General features: G+C 36.7%; 1 protein-coding gene across 4 annotated transcripts in view; it reads left to right on the forward strand.

The window, feature by feature from the left end:
- The window catches only part of TNFRSF19 (TNF receptor superfamily member 19), a 115,038-nt gene that overhangs the window by 87,149 nt on the left and 13,303 nt on the right, over positions 1 to 14,586 (forward strand). The window lies entirely within an intron of this gene.

The following is a 14,586-nucleotide window of genomic DNA, read 5'->3' on the forward strand; positions in this document are numbered from 1 at the left end:
AAATTGAACTGCACTGCTAAGCATTGCCTGTATGAAACTGACACTGATTAGGTATAATCCTCTTTTATCTGTCTTCCTAATGTGTTTATTCATGAACTTATTTAATAAAGAACACAGAACTCCTAAGCAAATCCATCTGAAAGTATTTAACAAGAAATATTTACTCAGAAATAACAATAAATGTATAGATTGTGATACATGCCAAAATTGAAATGTCAACTAATCTTTAAAAAAATTGAGTCGGATTCTGTTTGCTTCACGAATGTCCAGTACAAGATTCTTCTGCTGTTGATGGAGCTTGTCTGGCATTCAAAAGGTTAAAGCGAGTCAGTAATGTATAGGGCAGGGGCCCAAGTTTCATATCTTTGTTCTAATTCCCAGCTGGCAATCCTGTCTGCTAATCCCAGTGGAAACTTCAGTTTGAAATACAAAACTATTTTTGAGCTTGCATATCCTTCCCTGCAGATGTTTGGGGCCTTAATGACGTGTTTCTTTTATGATTCCTTTTAAATTCTTGGAACTGAAGTCTAGAAGCTTCACTATGCAGTGAATCTTTAAATATCCATTTTTAAAACCATGTTTTGTTTAAATAAATAAATAGAGCTGTGTGTGACCAAATATACTTTGAAAGCCTCTCTATATAATTTTATTTTTGCAATATAAAAGCCCATTTTAGGAGGATCATTCTTTTCTTTGGTTAAGAATTTCTTTGGCATACAGCAAGACTTTGTAATTACAGTATGCATTTCTAATTTATGTTCATATATAAAAATATAGCAGCATGCAGATATTTTAGTTTTGAATCTTGCAACGGATGAATACAGTTACAAAATGAAATGGTCTGTTTAACTGCCAAGTATGAGAATTTCAATAATTTCTTCTAAATAGCTTACCTGTTTCTGTTTCTAGTAGTGACTTGTGCAACCTTTCATCTCATGAGTCAATCCTATAATTAGTATTCCTCTTTGCCAGAGGCACTCTGAATTTTTGTTTTAGGTACTGTGTGTCTGCAAAAAATTTAACTTAATCATTGCTCTTTAATGGTGGTGATGGTTGACTCAATTACACTAGCTTTAAATGAACTTGAAATTCCTCAGTTACAGAGAAGGGGCCAGTGATTGACCTGTATTGAATAAGTATCAGTGCCTGTGTTCTTTCTTGTATGTTTACTTATTAACGTATCTTACCCTTCAATCCACCTACAGAATTCACATTCATTCATGAATGCAATTGCTTTGATTGTAGAATACAGTATTCTTAATTTGTGAGCAATCTTACACTAGCTAAAAGTCATTTAAAAAAACATGATTGCTGGTATTGGCTCTACATGCTTATTATTTAGTCTGGCTTTCACGTTGATCAAATTTAACTATCCCATGAATCACAATAAATTAGAGAGATTTTTTCAGTAGAATTTTGATGTGTGGTGTTTTATTTGCAGTTATCTGGAAAAATATCTGATCAGTATGCTGTAGTTAAGGTTGTGTGCAGTTTTTTTTAACAATTCCTAATTTCAGAAGTTTGCCCCATTGAAAAGGTTTTGATACAATTTTTCAATTCTGTGGTTAGCCTGAGAGTATTAGTTTTAACCAACCACATATAAAGGCCTCATTTACAAATGCTGTTTAAAATGCCAATTTTGCTAACATGGTGTAAAGTAGAAAGGGACAAAAAGGGATCGGTATTAATGTGACAAATAGGGAGCCAGAAAATACTCATTTCAAATGTCAACTCTGACGCTGATTCACTGTCTGGTATAGGGTTAGTCACTTCACTTCTATGCCTCAGTTTCTTGAGCTGTAAATTGAAGATAATGCATAACTACTTTAGTGGAGTGTTGTGTGAATTACTTAGTTTTTTAATCTCTATTGATAAGATATTCTAATTACGTATATTAAGCTTAAACTGTTTGCGTTATAAGCTTCTTATTGTAAAGAATATAGAATGAAAGCAGAGCTCTTTCTTTAGTAGTGAGTACCATGAGTAAGCTTAGCGAGCCCTATATTGTGTCCTGAAGATTGCTAAAAATGAGGCCTGGGGGTTCACTAGAACTAGTTCCACGGGCAAGGGCTCTCTAAAAGATTTCTTCCCAAACAGACAGCAAGAGCATAATTCCAGAGCTGAATCCCTAGTGGGACATAGTACTAGACATTGAAGGTCAGATTGTGGGCCATTTCTCACAGCAGTGAGTAGTTATTCGCAGGAGTGGAACTACTCAGCAACGTGTGAGTACAGGCTTCATAATCTGGTCCTGAAAATTTAATAATGCTCACGCTGCAGAAAAAGGCCAATGCTCTGTTATATTATTGAAATTCTGTCTGAGAATTTCAGTATGAGAATATAAAGATTTACTGAAATAGCAGAATGTGGTAGCCTCTATTGTTGGAAACTAATTTAACCAAGACATTCAACTTTCTTTTGAAAATCACAAAATCATTTTATATTCCTGCGAAATTAATATTAAAAATTTGTCAAAGACCCCTGTGGTTTGTAAACATTGCCTTGCCACTTTGATTGCATCCTTTTGCTTTATTGGGGAGAAAAGGAAAAAAGTCATTTTAAAGGTGTCATGGTACAATTCCCCACCCAGAACCTTAGCGTCCAAAAGATGGGGTACCAGCATGAATTCCTCTAAGCTTAATTACCAGCTTAGAACCTGTAGCGCTGCCACCAACCAGGAATTCCAGTGCCTGGTACACTCTGGTCCCCTCAAAACCTTGCCCGGGGACCCCGCAAGACCCAGACCCTCTGGATCTTAACACATGGAAAGCAAACCCTTTCCCCAACTGTTACCTCTCCCAGGCTTCCCCTCCCTGGGTTACCCTGGAAGATCACTGTGATTCAAACTCCTTGAATCACAAAACACAGAGGACAATTCAGCTTCCTCCCTCCTCTTTCCCTCTCCCAGACTCTTCCTGAGAGAGAAAGTAATCCTGACACAGAGAGAAATTAGCCTCTCTCTCCCTTCCCTCCTTTTTCCCCACCAATTCCCTGGTGAATCCAGACCCAGTCCCCTGGGGTCTCACCAGAATAAAAAAAACCAATCAGGTTCTTAAACAAGAAAAGCTTTTAATTAAAGAAGGAAAAAACAGTAAAAATTATCTTTGTAAATTTAAAAAAAAATGGAATAGGTACAGGGTCTTTCAGCTATAGACGCTGGGAACACCCTCCCAGCCTAAGTATACAAGTACAAATTAAAATCCTTTCAGCAAAAATACAAATTTGAACTCCTTTCAGCCAAATACACATTTGCAAATAAAGAAAACAACCATAAGCGTAACTCGTTTTATCTACCTAGTACTCACTAGTCTGAACTTATAAGAACCTGTATTGGAGAGATTGGAGAGAAACCTGGTTGCACATCTGATCCCTCTGAGCCCCCAGAGTGAACAACAACCAAAATCTAACAGCACACACAAAAGCTTCCCTCCCTCAAGATTTGAAAGTATCCTGTTCTCTGATTGGTCCTCTGGTCAGGTGACAGCCAGGCTTACTGAACTTGTTAACCCTTTACAGTTAGAGAGATATAAAGTACTTCTGTGCTATTAACTTTTTTTATCTGTTTATGACAAAAGGTGTGAAAAAAAAAGAGGAATACTTTTCCAGAGGGGTTATATATTTTAAGAAGTTAAAAGCACTCTTGCCAGATTTCAGTTTCTTCATATCAGTTTCAGACAAGTTTTTGATAGGAAATTCTATTATCTCTTTGTTCTAGTGTCTTATTTTAAAAAATATCTTGAATTTGAACCTGCATGCACTCTCACTTTTTCCTCTCTTCATTGTCATTTTTCTTTCTCCTTGTAGAAGACATTATTGCCATGATAGTGTGGATTTAAATTTTGGAAATTATTGTGAATGAGATTAAGTGCTGAAGTTCACTTAATTTTTGCCTTTTACTTTGTTGGCATATCCATGTTTTAGTGAGGACCATTTTGGGTGTAACCTTCTGTAACTGTAATAGTATTCTATGAATTCTTCTAGGACAGAAAATGCAGCTTTTACTACAAAAAAAAAGTAGAACCACATTTTCAAAAAACAGCCTATAATCTTACATGCACAAAACTAATGTACACATATTTTTATAGTTCTAATAAAAATATATGTAAATGTGTGATGTGGAAATTTAGAGATGGGTTTGAAGCAGATTGCAAATTTGACCCATAGTGATTTTATTGTTCTTTCTCATACTTAGTCTTCTCCCCCTCTTATACTTTAGTTTACCTTTTTTTATTCCTTGACGTAAAATTGCAGGAGATTGAGGAATTTTATGAGAAAAAATAATGTTGTATTGATTGTTTTTCTTTTTCCATTCAACCCACTTAGCAAATAAATTTCCCAGTGTTATTTAATGAAATTATTATATACAAAATTAAACTACATTCAAAGAACATTAAGGTTGTAAAGTGAAGGACACCAAGGTTAGGAAATGCCAGTACTCAGTTTGCCCATGGACCCTTAATTTGGCTCCTGTGTACATATGCATTACAGTACAGTTTTAATTCCATTATCACATGGTCTTTTTCTATAGGACCTCTGCCTCATTTAGTGCACAGGGTGGGCAGAGAGCACAGAATAGTCTGTAATTCAATATTTCTTTTTATTTTCATCATTCCATGCTTGACCCCAGGCTTTACTTACCATACTCCATATAAACCCTGCACAGCATACAAAATTAATAACTTCTTTATGGGCTTTTCTTTGCTGCTTTCACCAAAATATGCAAGGGCGTCAAAATCATTAATGAATTTATCTTCACAACATCCTGCTGAAGTGACCTGATGATATTATTTCTATTTTAAAACTATCCATGTAACTGATTTGACTAGTCAAACCCATTCCTTTTGTACACCTAATATGGTATTGTTAAGTATCAGAGGGTAGCCGTGTTAGTCTGGATCTGTAAAAGCAGCAAAGAATCCTGTGGCACCTTATAGACTAACAGACGTTTTGGAGCATGAGCTTTCGTGGGTGAATACCCACTTCCTCAGATCTGAGGAAGTGGGTATTCACCCACGAAAGCTCATGCTCCAAAACGTCTGTTAGTCTATAAGGTGCCACAGGATTCTTTGCTGCTTTTATGGTATTGTTGTTTTCTGTGTATTGTGTGGTGCTTTTGTCTGGATTTTTTATTGTATGTTAGAATAATCTTTAAAAATACAATGGAAGGGGGAAAGAATGACTTAGCTGCTTGTGTACTGAGAACAAACATTTCTTAATTCAGTTAAAATTAAGGATGCCATGAATGATGATGTAGAGTTTCAGCCTAGGTACAAAACTTTATTGGCATAATAGCAGTATTAATAACATGGATCTGATTCCTCTTAGAGATCTAATTAATCCACTTTGTTTCTAGAATCAGAGAAATATAGGGCTGGAAGAGATCTTGAGGAGTAAGATCAAGCCCAGCCCCCTGTGCTGTGCAGGACCAAACAAATCTATACCATCCCTGGCAAATCTATACCAACCTGCTTTTAATAATCTCCTATTATGGGGATACCACAGCCTCCTTTGGAATCCTACTCCAGAGCTTAAATACCCTACATTTAGTTAGTTTTTTTGTAATATCTAACCTAGATCTCTTTTACTGCAGGTTAGCCCATTACTGCTTGTCCCACCTTCAGTGGACATGGAGAACAATTGGTCACTTCTTCTTTATAAGAGCCCTTAACTTATTTGAAGACTGTTATCAGGTTCCCCTTCAGTCTTCTTTTCTCAAGACTAAACATGCCCTGTTTTAAATCTTTCCTCATATGTCAGGCTCTATGAATGTTTTTATCACTTTTGTTGCTCTCCTCTGGACTCTCTCCAATTGTCAATATCTTTCCTTAAGTGTGGTGCTCACAATTGGACTCAGTACTCCAGGTGAGGCCTCACCAGTGCCGAGTACTGCAAGATAATTACCTCCCATGTTTTATATACTACACTCTTCTTAATAAACCCCAGAATAATATCAGCCTTTGAACAGCTGCATAACATTGTTGACTTTCATTCAATTTATTATCCATTATAATCCCCAAATCCTTTTCAGCAATACTACTACCTACCCATTTATTTCCCATTTTGAAGTTTTGCGTTTGATTTCAAACCAATTCTCCAATTTGTCAAGGTTACTTTGAATTTTAATTCTGTCTTCTAAAGTGCTTGCAATCCCTCCCAGCTTGGTGTCACCTGCAGATATTGAATAATATCAGACACAGTATTGACCTCTGTGGGAACCTTGCTAAATAATTCCCTCCCAGTTTGACAGCAAACCATTAAGAACTACTCATTGAGTAGTCGCTCAACCAATTATGCACCCACTTTATAGTTATTTCATCTACATCATATTTCCCTAGTTTGCTTATAAGGATGTCATGTGGGACTGTTTCAAAGGCTTACTAAAATCAAGATTTATCACATATACTGCCTCCTCTCTATCCACTTGCATTAAACACCTCTTTTTTCTTGATGTAATCAGTTATTAGCTGTCCTTCCCTACTAAAGAGGACCTATACTTTCCTTCATCTTTCTCTTGCTCCTAATGTATTTAAAGAACCTATTCTTATTGCTTTTGATGTCCCTTGCTAGGTGAAACTAATTTTGCGCTTTAAGCTTTCTGATTTTGTTTCTACATGCTTGTGCTATTATTTTGTCCTCCTCTGTCAGGGTTCCCTCCCCACTCTGAACTTTAGGGTACAGACGTGGGGATCCGTATGAAGACCCATAAGCTTATTTCTATCAGCTTAGGTTAAAAACTCCCCAAGGCATAAATCTTTCCTTGTACCTTGGATTAGGTAACACTGCCACCACCAAGTGGTTTAAACAAACATTTAGGGAGGGCCACTTGGAGCCCTGCCTTCAACAGATATCCCCCACAGCCCCTATACCCCTTTTCCTTGATAGGCTTGAGAATAATATCCTCACCAATTGGTACAGGTGAACACAGGCCCAAACCCTTGGATCTTAAAACAATGAAAAATCAATCAGGTTCTTAAAAGAAGAATTTTAATTAAAGAAAAGGTAACAAAATTACCTCTGTAAAATCAGGATGGTAAGTACTTTACAGAATAACAAAAGATTCAAGAACACAGAGAATCTCCCCTCTAGGCAAAACTTTAAAGTTACAAAACCAGGTATAACTTCCCTCTTAGACAAAGGAAATCACAAGCCAAAATAAAAGTAAGCTAACGCATTCCTTCGCTAGTATTTACTAATACTGATGGAGTTGGATTGCTTGCTTTCTTGATCTGTCTCTGGGAAGCACACAGAACAGACAAAGAACAGACAAAACAAAACCTTTTCCCCTTCCCCAGATTTGAAAGTATCTTGTCCCCTTATTGGTCCTTTTGGTCAGGTGCCAGCTAAGTTACCTGAGTTTCTTAACCCTTTACGAGTAAAAGGATTTTGTGCTTCTGGCCAGGAGGGATTTTATAGTACTGTATACAGAAAGGTGGTTACTCTTCCCTTTATATTTATGACATCCTCCTTAGCAATTTGTCTATGTTTCAACATTTTTTTATAATTCCTTATTGATTTTCAGGCCATTACAAAGTTCCTGGTAGAGCCATAGTGGCCTTTTACTATTCTTCCTTAGATTCATCAGCTCTCAGGCCTCTGAATCCCCAAGATAAAAAGTAAAAATTTGGCCACCAAAGGAGGAACAGGTACATGCATGTCTGAGATCAACAGGGATGTGTTATATGGTAGCAGCCATTTTATGTGTTTGTGTTTATTCTTACATTCAAATTCATGTGAAGATAAATCTGAAAATTGCTGGATTCATGTATCCTATTTTTGCTTTATTCTCTTAACTCAGAAGTAACTGATCTATCTCTTGAATTTTCATGTGATCGTTCCTCACACTAACTTTTGTCTGAAAAAAATTAAATGCCTCATACAGGTTTATTTTGATCACTCTTTTTTAATTAGTCTAATCTTACAAATAATCTAGTTTTGTTTATCTGGAGAATTTCAGCTTGCATGGAAAGAAATCTTAATTCAGATGCTGCCCAAGCAGAGGGAAGACCTGTTTGCTCAATAATTGTACTGAATCTAATGATCGGCGATGGAATGTTTTGGCAGGGAAATTCCAGCTTTCTGTAGGAGCTAAATTATCTGAACACCACAAGAGTTTCATTTTGATCTGAGATGGGTGAGTCAATAAAAACAAAAAAAAATCTGGGGAGAGAAAAGGCCATAGCTACAGCTGACATTCAGATTCATCAGTCATATTTATAGATTGAACTATTTGTATTTAAAATACAAGAAAATATCTGTTGTACAAAGCTATCTGGATGGAGAGTGGACAAAAATTAAGAGTAAACCATTACTTTAAAGAAAGTGTAGTGTATTATGATATTGATAATTAAGGAAATAAATATCCTGTTAATAGACAGAAGTGAGGAAACTATACAACACCTTTACTGTCTTCAGTGGTTGCCAAAAATATTTAAAGCAATACAATAAAAGCACAGGTCCCTTTTGAAGTATGTTTTCCTCTTTGCATGATGAGTATTAGATTAGTAGTAGTAGCATTTGCATAGAACATTACTGATAGTTAATAATCTAATTGTTGCAACCCTTTGCAGTAACAATGTTGTGCTGCATTTTGCAACTCTTATGAGTAATCTTTCTGGGCTCAGTCATGAGCCATCCTATATGTCCATGCAAGCTTTGGTTCCATCCCTCCGTTCCACATGCCAGCCAGTACAGTTGAGCCAGTGCAAAGGAGGAAATAGCTGTGTCAGGAAAGGGTTGGCACATCAAGTTGCCAATCTAGCCCTCTGATGCAAGCAACCCTCTTGATTGTGTATGAGGATTACTCGAGTAAGGAATGCAGAATCAGGCCCATCCATCATGTACAGTTCTAGTTAGCTTATACTGTATCCTTTTGTTTTTGCAAGAAAAATCTTTTCTAATTAAAACCATAACAAGTGTGTACATTTTTATCAACCAAAATAAATATCTGTGATTTCTGAAGGCTTTTCAGTCTATAGTTTTGTTAAGACTTGGAATCTTATTAGTCTGCACACACATGATAATACAAGCATGCATTGTAGAAATATATATGGGCACTACAGACCTCTATGAAATTAGAACTTTGAAGTACAGGATCTGAATCTATTATCCTACCATGAAATAGAGAATTCAAGGAAAGGGTGAATATTCTGAAATTTGAGTGTGGAGTGTGATCCTCTGATTTCTATCTTAGCTGCAGCCAAATTTTAAATCGTTAATATTCAACCTATTCTAATATATTCAAGATTTTAAATAATTAAACTAAACACTAGTAAACATAAATTTCCTAATATCAGAGTACAAGAAATAGAGTAAGATTGGCAAGCTTTTCAAAGGAAGAAGTTATTGGATACCTTGAATACATTTTGGAAAGGATTTACATTAAGCTTTAAGGCTATCGTTCATATTTGGATCTGAACAGAAAACCATCCCAAAATATTCAATCCTTGTTCATAAAAATGTTTCAGGAAAAGAATTTGGCCCAAAGTACAAATCAAATCCAAATCTGAAGTCAAAAAACTAACTTTTTCTGCTCTGCATGGCATCCTACCAAGTCCTTGTGCAAACAGGACATGACTTTGATTCAAGGGATGGAAGCTGTGCAACAAAATGAAGGAAATATGGCAGTCCTTGAAAAAATAAATGGGTAGTAAATGTCCTCAGATGTCAGAAGATACAAAATGAGCCCCTAGAAACACAAAATACCAAACAAGTCATTGCTGCCAACATTATACCCACATTAACAATTATATATTCTCTTTGCCACTGGATTTTCCTGGATGTTCCAGATTTACATGTGGAAAGACATATTTTTGTGTCCCTATTTCAGTTTAGGTAGGGTTAAGTATATAAAGCCTTTTAAAAAAATCTTGTAATATTCAAATAGCACCCAAGAAGATGCTGTTTCCTATCTGTACACTGACTCTGTCAACAATTGGAGTCATTTAAAAATATATATTGTGGTAGAAATGGGCTTGAAAAAGAAGAAATTAAGTTCTAAAGCTTTCTATTTATAAACAAGTATTGCAAGATTTGTCAACAAATGATGAATACATGTATAGTTGTATTTCCACCCCCAAGGGTTCTTGGTACATTTCTTTGAAAAATTGTGTGGGGCACCAACTTGGAAACAAATGCTTCAAAGTCAGCAGTTGGAGCGTATTTGAAAAATGTGGTTTGACATGATGAACTTTTGGATCTAGTCCATGCACACAAATGGCTGTCCTTTTGCAGATGTTAGGAGACAGTCTTTCCAGTGTTTACCACAGTCTCTGGTCATGTTTAATAACATTTCTTACCTCTTACTCAAAGATCAGGAGAAAGCAGTCAATCTTTTATTTGTGGGAAGGTTCAGAAATCTGATCAGGATTATTTCTTTTTTCCAAAGATGTTATCTCATTATAGTACTTGTAATGTATTATCAATTTTGTGTTTTTTCTGTTTGTTGGAGAGTAGGGCAGGAGAGCTTGAAGGGGTGTTGTTTGTTTTGTTTGTTCTCCTTTAAATGAGCATACTCATGTTTTAAATATTTGCAAATTGAATTATTTTCAAACTGAAGTTATTAGCACTCATTTGAACCAAATATAGAATGGACAGCTAAAGTGGAAACTTCTATTTATAGTCATGCCAATGTTTCTGTCTTGATCAGCAACACCCTTGTTATTCCAATATGTGGGCTAAGACATTTGAATTCATTTTTATCTATTCAGGGTTTTAACCTAAGCATTAAGATGTAGCACATCACGCACTGTGCCATTTTGCTCTAAATGAAGCCATAATTAACATTGGTTTACTCAATACAGCGCCTACTAGTTAACAGTGATTTGACTCAAAATGTATCTGACTAACAGAATACACTGCGTAGAATTCTGAAACTTAGTACCCTTGGTGCTAGGAGTTATGACTGTATCCACTGAAGGCACATAGAATGTCAAATCCCAAATTCTGGTTTCGAATGGTTAATCTGCTACAGAAAACTTTGTTATTCTTATTCCTGTCAGAATACTGTTACCGTAATAAGCCACATTTCTAAGTAAATGGTAAAGGAGGTGTTTTTACTTTTTGTCCAGTGTTTGGTTGCTTAGTATAAATTGGCTGAAAAATTCAACTGTTTTGTTTATTGGCAGACTGTTTAGTGATACAGCTGGGATTTGTGTGTTTAGTGTTACCACAGATATTGCTGTTTAATCATCTTGAATTAACAAAAAGTTTGTTTGTTTTTAAAACACATCTCTACCTACATTGTATTATTCATTAATCCAGGGAAGAATTTGTATTTAGTCTTACTTCTAGAAATCACTGCAGGAGGCACTCTTAATATTCTGGTTTCAGAGTATTCTTGAAAATTCTTGCCCTAGAACAGGGATCGGCAACCTTTGGCACATGGCTCACTAGGGTAAGCACCCTGGTGGGTTGGGCCGGTTTGTTTATCTGATGCATCCGCAGGTTCAGCCAATTGCAGCTCCCACTGGCCGCAGTTCTCCACTCCAGGCCAGTGGGGGCTGCAGGAAGTGACAGCCAGCACATCCATTGGCCTGGAGCGGCAAACCACGGTCAATGAGAGCCGCGATTGGCCGAAGCTGCAGACACAGCAGTAAACAAAGCAGCCCGGCCCACCAGGGGGCTTACCCTCGCAAGCTGTGTGCCAAAGGTTGCTGATTCCTGTCCTAGAATATACAGGAACTGAGAGTTTGAAAACTAAATGCAATATTTTTTTACTGAAATAAAGTGCCTTTTTAAAGTTTATTTTTAATAATGCACAACATTGTGTTCTTTTCAGAATCTCACTGTAGGGTCTTCCCTCCGCTTTCCCCCAGTTATTGTATTTTAACAACATATTGGCACCAGTTCAGCAAAGCACTTAAGTATGTGCTTAACTTTAAGCATGCGATTAAATCCATCTCTATCCCAGAAAACATTTAAGCATGTACTTAAGTTCTATAACAAGCTTAAAGGTAATCACATGCTTCAGTGGTTCACTTAATCTGAGCCATTAAGTTTGTGGGTCTCAAATAAGAATGTAAGAACATAAGAATGGCCATATTGGGTCAGACCAATGGTCCATCTAGCCCAGTGTCTGTCTTCTGACAGTGGCCAATGCTAGATGCTTCAGAGGGAATGAACAGAACAAAGCAATCATCAAGTGATCCAGCTCCTGTCATCCAGTTCCAGCATCTGGCAGTCAGACATTTAGGGACACCCAGAGAATGGGGTCACATCCCTGACAATCTTGGCTAATAGCCATTGAAGGACCTGTTCTCCATGAACTTATCTAATTCTTTATGGAATCCAGGTATAGTTTTGGTCTTCACAACATTCCCTGGCAATGAGTTCCACAGATTAATTGTATGTTGTGTGAACAAGTATTTCCTTTTATTTTAAACCTGTTACGTATTAATTTCATTGTGTGACCCCTGGTTCTTGTGTTATGTGAAAGGCTAAATAGCACCTTCTTATTCACTTTCTCCACACCATTCATGATTTTATCATATCCTCAGTTAGTTTTCTCTTTTCCAAGATGAATAGGCTCTATCTTTTTAATCTCTCCTCATTTTTGTTGCCCTTCTCTGTATCTTTTCCCAATTCTAATATATCATTTTTGCACACAGTATTCAAGGTGTGGGTGTACCATGGATATAGTGGTATTATGATATTTTCTGTCTTATTATCTATCCCTTTCCTAGTGGTTCCTAACATTCTGTAACCCTGCTCTGAAGTAATGAAGGAAAATGCCTTTATCCCATAATCTGAAATCTAAACAATAGGTAAACCATGTGCCATAATAATAAAAATACTGTAATTTCAGTACAATGAAAAAGTTTCAAAATATAAAATCAGTAAGCATGGAAAATTCCTGGAGTAGCATTCCTTTAGCATCTTTATAGACATGAGCTTTGAGACATGACTTTTAAAAAAACCCTGTTATCCTTTGGCAAGACACAATGGTACAAGAAAGGCCCACATTTTGGCTTATACCCTAGCCTTGCACAGGGACCCCCCCAGCATGGCCCCTTTTGCTCTGCAGAGTCCCACTGATTACAGCGACACTTTGCATGAGTACACACATGCATACTAGCAGCTCCTAATGCAGCCTCAAGGCCTGCTAGAATGTTGTAACTATATGAAAACAATTAATTTTCAGACTTTCAGTAGCTAATCCTCCACTAAAAACCTTACCTCTGTTCTAGGACACCTGAGCTGACCCCCTCTACACTCTGGCCAAATCCTCTCTCCTTCCCTTATGTATCACTCACTACAAGCCTCCTGAAGTCCCAAGAAAATGGTCACTCCTTAAGGAATTTTTGAAACCTGCGATTAACCGTTTGCCTAGAGGTTTTCTTAGTCAAAAAGCATGTTCTCTGCAGACTTGCAGTGGGTCAGAATGAACATAATATTTAATAGCAATACCAATTTGTTTTGTGGCCAATAAAGTTGTTAATATGACTAGTCTAAGAGGACCTGGGATTCTTTTAAAAAAAAAATACTTGGTGTCCACAAACCCTACTGATGTGTATATTGGAAATACTATACTCAGGCCATGCCTATGCTACAGGTGCTATAGCGGCACAGCTACGGTGCCATTGATATGCTGGGTAGTTGCTTCCTACATTGATGGAAGGGGTAGATAATCCACCTTCTTAAGCAGCAGTAGCTTGGACGACAGAAACAATTTCCATCGAACTAGCCATATTTACTCCTGGGGGTTAGATTGGCCTAGCTATGGTGCTCAGGGATGTGAAAAACTCACACCCCTGAGTACCAGAGCTATGTTGACCTAACATTTAAGTGTAGATCAGGCCTTGGTCTAGAAAAATGTATTTTAAAAGTAATATGCTTTGATAGTTCAAACAACCTAAGGATCCTGTTCTCTTTTATTATCATGTCGCAAACTTAGGATAACAACCTATTGCATGTAAGACTTGATTAGTGATTTTATCATATTCTGGCAGGCCTTGATCTCCCAACTGAAAATTATTACTATGGATCATTTCTCAGGAAATTATAGTCTTTCAGTTTTAACCAAGGAAGTTTTCAGGACTCGCATATTCTATATGTTTTCATAAGTTAATAAAATGTGGTTTGTTGGACTTTTTAAAAACTTGCAGTCAGATAAAAGCTCAAAGGGCTGTTTTTTTCTCATGAAAGTTTATGGAATTAATGTAGATTCCAGTGTGCGCTGAAACTGATAAGCTGATCTGAACTAAGTCAGTGTAAGAAAGCTTTTAAAAGTAGTTATAAGAAAGCATTTAATGAAAAATGAAAACAAAAATTGGCACATCCTCAATATATAAGATACCTCCCATAATTGCAGTTGGACCTCTTTGACACTAGTCAACTCCTATTCTCTTTGCCATGTAAAAATATTCATTTTCCCCCAAAACCAAAAGGATGGCTGATATTGTCAGTATGGTGGCTGTAAGAATTGTAATCTGTTTATAACAAACCATCACTATGTGTACATAAAGTCCCATCACAGTTGAAAATCCGGATCCTTCTGACAGCCTTGGTGCCTGTGTGTATATGCAACCAAGTTTAGGACAAAATGGTGCTTCTAATGGACTTGAATTCCTGTTGACCTCTAACTCACAA

The sequence above is a fragment of the Gopherus evgoodei genome, chromosome 1 (genome assembly GCF_007399415.2).
Source record: "Gopherus evgoodei ecotype Sinaloan lineage chromosome 1, rGopEvg1_v1.p, whole genome shotgun sequence".
Lineage (NCBI taxonomy): Eukaryota > Metazoa > Chordata > Testudines > Testudinidae > Gopherus > Gopherus evgoodei.